Source organism: Protopterus annectens, chromosome 2.part0, assembly GCF_019279795.1.
Source record: "Protopterus annectens isolate FY-2018-M chromosome 2.part0, PAN1.0, whole genome shotgun sequence".
In the NCBI taxonomy this organism is placed as follows: domain Eukaryota; kingdom Metazoa; phylum Chordata; order Ceratodontiformes; family Protopteridae; genus Protopterus; species Protopterus annectens.
In genome coordinates this window covers 944,576,297-944,589,045 of record NC_056728.1, presented here as the reverse complement: position 1 = coordinate 944,589,045, position 12,749 = coordinate 944,576,297, and positions in this window count along the sequence as shown.

The following is a 12,749-nucleotide window of genomic DNA, read 5'->3' as shown; positions in this document are numbered from 1 at the left end:
AATACCTCTATGCCTGTACTTTTTAATGCTATAGTGAAATTTAAAAGAAAATCTGGATTAACCTTCAATGATAATAAAACAAAAACTGTTCCTATTTATTCAAAAAATGACAGAATAGATGATAAATAGAAAACATTCTTAGTACAAGATGCCCAAATAAAATATTTGGGAATAATAATAACAAATAATATCAAATATATTATTCAACTAAATTACAATAATAGCTTATCTAAAATAGATGTCCTTATAAGTAAATGGAAAAGCTTCCTTTTTCTATGGAAGAGAAACTTTCAATTATAAAAATGATTCTACTTCCCAAAGTACTTTATATTATACAATCAATATCTTTACAACACACCTGATACACTTTGTAATAGGTGACTCTATCATCAGGCACACTGACGTCCCGCTCACCAGGCTGAACACAGAGAGGGTCACGGTGAGCAGCCTGTTGGGTGCTAGGATCCGCCACATAACACAAGCACTCAGGTCACTCCAAGGCAAGTACAAATATGACTCAGTCATTGTCCATGCTGGTGTGAATGACCTGAGACATACCTCCCTGGACTACATGAAAAGAGACATAGAGGAGCTCTCTGAGCATGTAGCCCAGGCCAGTATGACCCTGACCTTGAGTAGCATCTTACCTTCACCAAGAATGATGCCACAATATGAAGACAAGATGATCAATTTCAACAATTGGCTTAAGTACTGGTGTCATTCAAAGGGGATCCAATGCCTGTCAGCTTGGGATGATATGCTCGACAAGCCACGATGCTACACTAGGGACGGCTTGCACCTGTCACCCCTGGGCTTTCGGATATTGGCAAAGGCTCTTGCTACCCCCATAGTGCCTTTTTTAGGCAAGGCTCAAAAGACAAACCCACCTCCATAGGTATCACAAGGGATAAGAAACTAAGAGTAATGCTACTCAACGCCAGAAGTCTAAACCTCAAGATGCACGCACTTGAAACTCTCCTTAGCATGGAGAACATCGATATCTGTGCAGTAACAGAAACCTGGTTCATGGCTCCCGAGAGCACCCCAGCACTACCAGGTTATACCTCATACCATGCTTTTCGGCCCCAAAACTTGGACCGAACCACAAAAGGAGGGGGAATATCGATATTCATCAAAGATACCCACACCTCCAGGTTGGTGGCAAAGCACGAACCATCAGAGACTATCCATGTGCAACTAACAGTGGGTAAAACTGCCTTCCAGTTTATAGCCTGCTACAGAGCACCCTCCCATACCCAGGAACCCCACTCGGCCTTCCTGAGAACACTGGAAAATATGAAGGTCTCTCCAAACACCATTATATTGGGCGACTTCAACTACCCAAACATAGACTGGGAGCATTACTCTAGCTCCAACACCCTAGCCCAAAGGTTCCTAGAATTTATAAACTCAAATGCTATGGAACAACTTGTTACCACTCCCACAAGAGGGGAAAACATACTGGACCTGATCATCACCAACATGGGGACTCTATGCTCCAGACCAGAAGTGTATCCCTCACTGGTAAGATCAGACCGTAAACTAATCTCACTGGATATTCACATCCCAACCCCACCCCCTGCCCAGAAAACCACAGCGAAAAACTTCTCTAAAGCAAATTTCACACTCCTCAAAACCGAGGTGGAATCCTTCAAAGCCCCCGGCCCTATGGAAAATACGGCCCAGACCGCAGAATCCTTTATAAACGCATTCTATGAACACCTTCAGGAATACATGGATCATGCAATCCCAAATAAAACCAAGACCCAATCCTCCAAAGGCAGACGTCCTGTCTGGTGGACCCCAGCCATAAACAAACTATACAATAGAAGGAGGAAGCTACTAAATGATAGAGGAAAATCCCAAACAGGGAAGGCATCACTGATCAGTATTAGCAAAAAACTACGGGCACTCATAAATTGTCTAAGGCCAGCTTCGAGAGACAAATTGCACAGGACACTAAGGATAATCACAAGGCTTTCTTTAGTTATGTTAGGAACCTGGGTGGTAATTCCCAGATATGCTCAGAATTAGTCCAAAATGACAAAAAATACACCAAACCCACAGACATTGCCAACATCCTAGCTGACAGGTTCAGCGCAAACTTCTTCCCCCCCTCCCCACCAAAAGGGCAAATATCTATCCCAGCAGAGTACTGCCCCCCCTGACATCTCAGATGCTCAGGTAAGAGCCGCCCTCTCCAAAGCAAAAAAAACAGCATCAATGGGACCAGACGGTGTCCCGGGCTGTGTCCTACATGAACTCCTAGAAGAGCTAAACCCAAACATAAAACTACTGTTCAATCTCAGCCTTACTACAGGATATGTGCCCAAAGAGTGGCGTACAGCAACAGTGGTCCCTCTCCATAAAGGTGCCTCAACGGATCCTGGAAACTATCGCCCCATAAGCCTGACTAGCTTGGTCTGCAAAGCTATGGAAAGGATCATCATGGACCTCATAAATAAAGATATTGGGGACCTACAGACACTGGATCCTACCCAGTTCGGCTTTGTTAAGGGCAGATCCTGCCTCTTAAACCTGGTTGATTTCTTTGAAACAGTCACCAAGGCCATTGACGAGGGGAAGGTGGTCCACACAGCCTACCTGGACCTCGCAAAAGCCTTCGATACAATACCCCACTCGGGCATTATAGATAAGCTCACCAGCTTAAATATAAACCCCTATGTCACTAGATGGATTGCAAACTGGCTCAAGGACAGAACCCACATGGTTAGAATTGCTAGAGCCATGTCAGACTCCAAACCAGTTACAAGTGGTGTCACACAAGGCTCAGTCCTGGGACCTCTCTTGTTCGGTATATATTTCTCGGAGGTACAGGCCAACACGGAAGAACTGTGGCTGACCAAGTTCGCAGATGACTGCAAACTGGGCGCCATAATCGACTCTCCAGCCAACACAAGCATCCTCCAAAAGGGCCTCATAGAAACAGACAACTGGTGCCAGAGCCATGGCCTCAAGCTAAATGCCAAAAAGTGTATAGTCATCCCTTTGGCAAAACAAAGTGCCCACAAATTACCACATAGGTGGTAATCCATTAAGTACAGAAGAAGTAATTAGGGACCTGGGGACCCAAGTTGATAGCAATCTCTCATTTGACAACCACGTGGCCAAAGTGGTTAGAAAACATTTTATATAGCCCACCTAATCATGAAGGGATTCACATCTAGATCAGTGGAGGTCATCATGCCTCTTTACTCATCCCTCATCAGGCCCATAATTGAATACAATGCCCCTTTGGGATGTACCTTACCAGACACCTGCAGCAACTGGAAAGACCCCAAAAGTACCTCACCAAGAGGATCAAAGGGCTCAAACAGATGCCATATGCTGCCCGGTTAAAGAAACTCCAGCTCTACTCAGTGGCATACCGCCTGTTCAGAGGCGATCTGTGCCTGACGTATAAAGCCATGTCCAACCCGGAATTAATGGACATGCTGCACCTCAGAAAATCCAAATCCCATCGAGCTACGCACTCGAGAGACTTGAAACTCAGCACTGAAATAAATAGGACATGCTGGAGGGACAGATTCATAATCCAGAGGCTCCCTTCACTCTGGAATAAAATCCCAGTCCAGGTTAGGCAGAGTCCCTCATTGACTCTCTTCAAGAGGAATCTTGATGAGTGGATAGGAGATCGTAGGTTTACCCCAGGTATCACTTCTGTGTCACTGTTAGACAGAGGCACAGTATACTAACCTCGAAAAAGGGCATAGCAAAATAAATTTAAAATGGGTGATGAAAGCCAAACACATTCTGGCTAGGCTTATAAATGCCCTAGGGCAGATAGCCTAGTATGAACCTATGAACCCCCACCAAAAGCAATAATTAAACAATTTAATTCCAGGATCCAAAAATTCTTACAGTTTCCAAATAAATCTAGAACAGCATTAACTTATCACATGAAGGACTGTAATAATGGGGGTATTAGTTTACCTAACTTGGAAGTATATTCAATTTCATCTGTGATTAGATTTGTAACACTTCTTTTAGATACAAAATACACAGCAAAATGGAAGAATTTTCTAGAAATATTATCTTGTAATTGATACAACTATATGAATTGTCAAAAACTATGTATAGTAAATCATTTGTTTGTTTGCTTATTAAAAGATTATCTTTCTGCACATATTCCTATTGAACATACATCTAATTACATGCTACTCCTAAAAACATTTAGAAATTGCATATATAAATCTTCTGACTATAAGGCCTACTTGTTTATCCTCTTCCCTATAGCTTTTACTCAAGGAGTTATTCTTTCATCAGACAATACAAAAATAATCTAATATACTGGTATCAGATGATGGAAAATGATGAGCTAAAATCAACTGATAATTTGAAAGCTGAATTTGAGATAGCTACTCAATTATGGTTTTAAATATAAGCGTGTAGACAATTTATTTTAAATTAGTTTGATTTAATGTCTCCACGGATAAAACAGTCAATACCTAAACCTATACAGTATTCAATGCTATCTATGCAATGCAAATCTCCCATTAAAAATAAATTATCATACATATATAAAGTAATTAAAAGTGACACAGATATTTACCTTGAAAGCTACTGGAATTATTTCAAAATTAATAATTATTCCCCTAATGATCAAGATAAACAAACTATATTAGAATCAGCTAGTAGGACCACTTCGATTAAATGGAGACTATTGACTTGGAGATAAATGCATAGATCCTTCCTAATTCCTTACACCATAAGTAAGTTCAGCAAGAATACATGTTGGAGATGTAAAAAAGAAGTGAAGGCAGACTGGTCACACATGTTCTTTGACTGTGTTGCACTAAAAAATTACTGGGAGGACATTAATGTCTTTTTGCAAGCCCTATTTTCAGATAATTTTACGGTTTCTAAATCTATGGTCCTATTTAATATTTCAATACCTGAATGTATTAAGAAAATTAAGTATCCTATGATTTGGTCCATACTAGCTGTTGCTAGAAAAATTATAATAAGAAATTGGAAATCTGACACTTCTCCCTCTTTTCAAGAATTTAAAAATATTCTTATCGATGTCTGTCATTTGGAAATATTGAACATTAAAGCAACATCTAACAGTAATACATCTTCTTATAATATGTGGAACAAGTTATGTGATTTACTAGGGAAATAATTTGTTGAGTTAAATAACTGGTGATATATACCAATGTCTTTGTATTATATATGTGTGAAAATCTTTGTAAATAGTTTAGTTTTGCTTGTTTCATATAGTTTGTTTTAAATTACTTAAGTTAGAAATATTTGTGATACTCTATGAAGATTTGTTTTTATTTGAAACTCAATAAGAAAAAAAGAATCAAAGCTAACGCCACACCTTGGCTGACTAAGGACACCAGATCCTTCCTCAAAGCCAGAGACAAAGCCTAGAACCATTGGCACACTGTCAAGTCCCAAGCGCAAAACAAAAATATCAGGAACTTAGGAATAAAGCTAAAAAACGAGTTAAACTTGACAAGATTAACTACCGCTCCAGTCTACAAATAAAGCATCAACACCATCCTCAAAAGGTCTGGACAGCCATTAACAAAATTCTCCTACCAGGTAAAAGTGGTACTCCCTCCCCTACCTTTGAAAACAATTCAGAGAGCATAGTGACACAATTTAACAAATTCTTTACTGAGACCATTTTAAGTCTAGCTAACCAGCAGAACAATCAAAACAACCCTGCGCCTTAGAACCTTGCACAATACATACCAACAATAACTCATTTCAATTCCAGCTTGTCTCGACATATAGGATTAGAAAATACCTCAAAAAACTTAAGCCCACAACATTGGCATCAGACAAATTGCCAGGAGAATTCCTACAAATAGCTGCCAAAGCTGTTGCTTACCCAATAGCCATTCTCATTAACAGATTCCTGTCAGAAGCCCTGGTAGTCAAAATTTGGAAAATATTATATAATCCCTCTTCATAAGGGAGGTAATTCTACAGAACTGACCAACTATCGCCCAATAGCTATATTATCCTATATAACGAAAATCCTGGAGAGATGTATACATACCCAAATTATGGACTGCTTACATACCCATAAACTCCTGTCAAACACTCAGCATGGCTTTCGACCCTTTCATAGTACCACCACTGCACTAATGTCTTTCAGCAATACAATAAACCACCATAGAAACAATGGTAAATTTGTATCTGTTACCTTTCTCAACCTATCTAAGGCCTTTGACATGGTCAGACATAATATACTTATCAAAGCTGTATCTGATTTAGGACATACTAAATCCTCCATAGCCTGGTTCCAAGGCTATCTAGCCAGCTGTCAGCAAGCAATATTGTGGCAGCAAGAACTCTCACCTCTTCTACCAGTCACTCTTGGAGTACCCCAAGGCTCCATACTAGGCCCACTACTTTTCAACCTCTATACCAACAACCTCTACACTTCTACTCCCAATGCATCTATCATACAATATGCAGATGAGTCTACACCAATTTGTGCAGCTTCTTCATTACATGAACTCCACACACTAATACAAGAATCTTTCCTTTCTGTTGAAGCATGGCTATCCAAAATCCAACTTATTCTGAACCCCACTAAAACAAAACTTATTCACTTTAACCCTACTAGATCCAGCTCATTAATCCCCACCTTTAACATCATGTTCAGTAATAAAACTATTATCTCTCCAATAGAGCACACCAAACGTCTTGGAGTAGAGATTGATAATAACTTGAGATTTGATATTCACATCTCCCAAACTATTAAGAAAGTACATAAAAAACTAGGTACTCTCAATAGAAATAGATATTATCTTACCAAACATACAAAGTCAACCATATCCTGCACTCATCTGATCTCTACCCTCCTCTATGCGTCCCCTATTCTTACCAACCTCAGGAAAACAGACACAGCTAAACTAGACTCCTGCTATAACAAAATAGCCAGATTCACCTCAGACTCCCAATATAGATCACACAACTGCACAGCCTTAGGACAGCTCAACTGGGTTGAACTTCCCCAACTCTTACATTATAATCAACTTGCTCTGGCTCATAAAATTCTGTATCAACCAGATAAAACCCCCTGCACTACGGAACATTCTTCATCCCCAATCTAGTAACAGGACTCTCCACTTCAGTAACAAATTCCTTCTTGAAGTAACTACAGCTAATAATACAGCAGGGAAATCACTCTTCTTTAATTTCATGTCTAAAATCTGGATCTCTACCTACTCGCATAGTTACCATCCCTTCCTTACCACAGTTTAAGAGATCACTAAAAACTCATTTTACTACCACTTGGCTATGTTCCTGTAGTACTCCAGGTTAGATCCACCACTACTTTACTCTAGTCACTACTCTTCCTAACTGATTGTTCACAGACCTTATGTTGTTATAACTGGGTCTAGGACGTAGGATTGTAAAAATGCCAGATGGCTGTCGTAGTCTTTCGGCTTTTCCCGGTTAGGTCGCCACAGCAGAACTCCGGTCTGCTAATGATTGGCAGTGAATTTTTACGGTGTCGAGTAGCCAGCCCAGTGCCCAACCTTCAAAGAAAGCACACCCACAGATGCACGCACCTACTTGCATGTCTTTTAAATTCATTCAACCACGGGAAGGACATGCAGACTCCGCATAGAAAGCGCTCCAGATGAGAATCGAACCAGAGAACCTCTTGCTGTGAGGCAACAATGCTAACCACTGCACCTGGCATTTTCTTTATATTTTGTTTATCTGTATGTAGATGAATTCTTACACATGTCTCTCATAATGATGTATTATTTCAGTGTCTGTGTTAATTACAATGTTAAGTTTGTACTAATAGTGATCTTAATTGTTAGTTATCTGTGGAGCTTTTCTTCCTGGGTCTCCACTGAAAAGGGACCTGTGTCCAGTGGACTTTCCCAGCTAACAAATGTAAAATAAAATAAATAATAAAACATGTTACCAAAGGCAAAACATATGGTCCAAAGTAAAATAAATGCTAAGAACTTTGTTACTTTTCTTTGAATTTTTTGCTATTACTTTCTTTTACTGACCATCCATTTTTGACTGCATGCCTTTTTAAACTCATTGATGACCAGTCCATTCCTTCTTGTTTATTGATAAGTCCACTTTTCTGTGTAAAGTCCAGAACCTCATCTAATGTATTAAATGGATTTTACTTCTGGCAGGAACATTCTGATTTTTGCAGGAAACAATATTTGAGCTTTGATTTTTTTTTTTTAGGCTTTTCATCAATGGGATGCATGCCTTCCTTTTCGATATTATTAAACAACTATAGTCATTGTCAAATCTAATTGTTTCACCATTGAAAATTATTGAGGAGTTATTCCAAGTTGTTCTTAAGACTAGATCTTTATCCTGTGTGGAGATAATTTGACAATTATAGATCTCAATGTGGATGGGGTTTTTATTGAAGGATTGTTTAAAAGAGACCTGTCTGCTCTTTCTGTCCCGAAGGAAAGTGATTCTGGCAAGTTTAAGATTTTTGGGAGCCAGGTGTTTAAAAAATGAACCATATTATTTCCTTCTTCTTTTTCAGGAGCACCATATTTTTTATATTATTCCTTCTGGATATGCATTTAAGATCATCTACCTTTTCTAGGAGAGTGGTGTTTTGTTTCAGTAAAAATTCAACTTGACTTTCATTTTCACTCAATCTGCCATCCACAGCATTCAGGGATTCCTCTAAAGCAGTGATTTGATCAGAATGTTTTTTTTATATTTTCATTAAGCTACTCAATTTGCTTTTTATTTTCTTATTTTATGGTGTCCATTTTACTCTCCAGTTTGTCAATCTTTACAGAAATTTCTTCTAAACTGGTCATAAGAGACTGCAGTTCTTTCTTCATCCTATTGTCCTGTGAGGACGCTTTAAGGTGATTCATAACTACTCTTGACTGACTGAACTTCTCACAGGAAAATCACAATAATATCTTCAAAGACTGATTTTCTTACAGGATTTTCTTCACACCTTGTTTATTATCTTATGAATAATGTTTTGTAGTCAGTCTTTAGTTTATAGCTGAATAATCCTGTCAGAAAAACTGAACAGAGCCAGAGCAAAACTTTGATGCTGCTAACTGCTTGGCATCTTAGCCATGCCCCCCACTAGTGTGTTGTTTAATAACTGCTAAACAATAGTCACTGGTCTGGCTTGGCATTAATAGTGTCACACAATGTATTGCTGTTTGTGAAAGTTAGTGTAAAATTAGTATTGCTATTTTTTTGTTTTGTGTGAGGGAGGGGCAGTTGCAGTGCATTTTAGAGTAACAGGTTGGTAATAATTTCTGTCACTTCAAATCAAAAACATAGATTTTACACATAATAGGTTGTTATCGTTGGTGGTTTGGCAGCAGCAGGATGTGAGTGAAAGCAACTGCTCATTGCCACAGTGAATAGCATTGCCATTTCACAGTGCTTTGCACTGTCTGAGTTCTTGACTGTAGCTTTTTCTATGTGGAGTCTGCATGCCCTCCCTGTCACTGTATGTGTTCACCTGTGTACTTTAAAGATATGCTGTAGAGGAAGTAACTGGCTTTCCTCCAGTTCCTCTGAAGGTGAGTATGCAGTATGTATGTATCTATGTATATATTTATGTGTTTGTGCATTCTGTGATAGATTTGACTTGTCAGAGACAGTGTGTGTTTGTGTGTGTCTTTGTGTGCATGTGTGTGCGGACATACATGCTTGTATGTTTGTGAACGTACGGGTGCAAAAATATCATTGATTTTTATAAGTGGAAACAAACAATAACATTGGACACATGGAAAACTGCTTAGATAGCCGTAAAAATGTAGTTAACAAGTAATTAAATTTCAAATATAGTATTCAGATTCTAAACAGGTTCTAGACATCAGATGGCCACCACTCCTCGGACTGTAAAATGGATTATCAAATAGAATTAGTGGTGGCCTCTGCCCTAAACCATACCCACTCTAAAACCAGCCCTTCTCAGAGGTGTTAAGTAAGGTCACTCTAGTTTGTGTGGGGAACTTGGGATTTTGTGGTTATTATTTCTTTAATTTTCCTCACAATCAAACCTCAGAGATGTGGACTGTGGGTCATTATAGGCTTGTGTTGGTGCTGCAGGTAGAGAAATATTATACAGCTGATAAGTTAAAGATAGTGGGGGTATGAATACTAGGTACATAATAACATAAAATCCAGTTATAAGAGAGTGGTGGAGAGTATTTTAAGGAGATGAATAAAGTTGGAAGGTCAGAAAGAAATTGAAATGTAAGGTGGGGATTAAGATAGGAAGGTAATGGAGGATGAGTGATATAATTGTTTGTTGTGTAGAAGGGGATAGAGGATGTGAAGGATGGGGGTATGAGCTAATAAAGGAAAAGTGATGGTCACTGACAGTGGGAATTAAACTGACAGGCACCATTATATGCAGAATGAAAGGCAAACCATTAACATGTTTCACTGACAAAAACAAAAGTAGGCAGCAAGCTCTAGAATTCCAACCAGTTTATTGTTAGTGCTTTCGTTCAGAAAATATATGAACTTCTTCAGACAAAGAAACCCCAAGAGTTCTCAGTTAAAATAATACTATCAATTAAGATGAGATAATTAATTATAAAACCAATTAACATAATTTAAGAAATTTAAAGAGCCAGTGTTATACCAGGTAAAATGTATATGTGAATAAATATAAAAGCTTTTTTTTAAAATCAGCAACAATTTTAAAACCACAACACATCAGTCTTATTACTTATTTTCTTATGTGTTAACTTTTCTTAACTGCTCTTAACTGCTGCATAAGTCAAAATGTTACTGCTTGCATTTCGGTTGTTGGAACCAGATCCAGGTACTATTCCACTAATGGCTGTATTTGATGAATCCAATCTCCTGGAAAGGTTATCCACTCACTCGAGTAGTAGCTGTATGAGAAGGGTTAAATTCCCTAGGGCATTCGCCTCAGTGTTCGACCCTCCTGGTGTACTAGCTCCATCTTGGGAAAAAAGTGGCTGAGAATTAGATGCAGCTTCGCTTGCCATACCAAACTGAATAAACAAAAAACAAAAAATAAACTTTTAACCAAAAACAAAAATAAGCAGCAAGCTGTAGAATTCCAACCAGTTTATTGCTAGCTTATTGAAATTTGGTTGTATAACAACTTTTCTATTAGTTAAATGAATATATGAAAATTTATTTATACATATTTATCTTTATACATCTATACAAATTTTATATTTCCACTTGTTTGAGCTGTTTAAGTTGTCATCTAGCATTTAACAGCATTTAAATTAACTTATACACATAAGAAAATAAGTAATAAGACTGATGTGTTGTGGTTTTAAAATTGTTGCTGATTTTTAAAAAAAGCATTTGTATTTATTCACATATATATTTTACCTGGTATAACACTGGCTCTTTAAATTTCTTAAATTATGTTAATTGGTTTTATAATTAATTATCTCATCTTAATTGATAGTATTATTTTAACTGAGGACTCTTGGGGTTTATTTGTCTGAAGGAGTTCATGTATTTTCTGAACGAAAGCGCTAATAATAAACTGGTTGGAATTCTACAGCTTGCTGCCTATTTTTGTTTTTGGTTTTGGTTACAAGTTTATTTTTTGTAACATGTTCACTGAACAATCAGACAGAGGACTGCAGTCAAATACATAGTAATGTTGTGTGTAAGATCAAGTATACAGGTACAAAGAAAAATATTTCTCAGCCATATTTTTCCCACACAAGTGATATACTCAAAACAGCAACAAACCCAGACAGCAAAATACTACTGATGGCATTATATACAACAAAGGAAGGGAATTAAACCCACAGCCACCATCCTATGAAATCTGAAATGCAAATAATTAATGTAGTGAGCTACTTGGACAATGTGACTGAAGGCTACATTCAAATACACATTAATGTAATCTGTACAAGTATATTGAGAAAGAGGGTCTGGAAGAGAAATTTACAGATATAATGACAACATTCAATTCATACATATTTGTTCCTTTTAATGTTGAAGACCCTGTACTCAAAAGTACAACAAACACATACCCCAAATTGCAATGATGTCACAGAAAACAGCCAAGTGTGGGAATTAAACTCATAGTCATAGTCACATGCAATGTATAAAAAAAAAGCCTAAACATGTTGAGCTAGTAGTGAAATTCTACAGAAAGCAATCATACATGTATACACACACACACACACACACACACACACACACACACACACACACACACACACACACACACACACTCACAGTAATAACATCAAACAGTCATACTACTACTTATGAACTATGGAACTTAGAACAGACGATTCAGTGCATCAGAAGACAGCTACAGTATGTGATGATGTCAGGTAGAGCCAGCTGTGCCAGGGAGAGTAGGGCAGTGCATGTGTAACATGTCAGCATAGTTAGCTGGAGTTTTGTAAAGAATTATATGTCATTTGAATATCAAAATGATTTTTACAAATGCTTGAGTTAATGCTTGTGTTAAAAATGTATCAACAGTTGGTCCTGCTGGACAGAAAAGAAATATATATGTATATCAGGCTGTATTGTTGTAACTGCTGAAATGTATATATTTTAACAGAGGATGCTGGAAGGGAAGGGGTTAAGCTCAGCCCAGCTAAACTTAAGAAAAATGGCCTGAAATTAAATGACTTGATTTAGGCCATAAAGATTCTACCTCAAAGGTCTGAATGTAGCTAGAGAAGCAATGTCTGTGAATAGCCTTTCTGCAGGAAGGGTGGAAATGTTGGAAGTGTTTTACAGCTTCCAGATGCTGT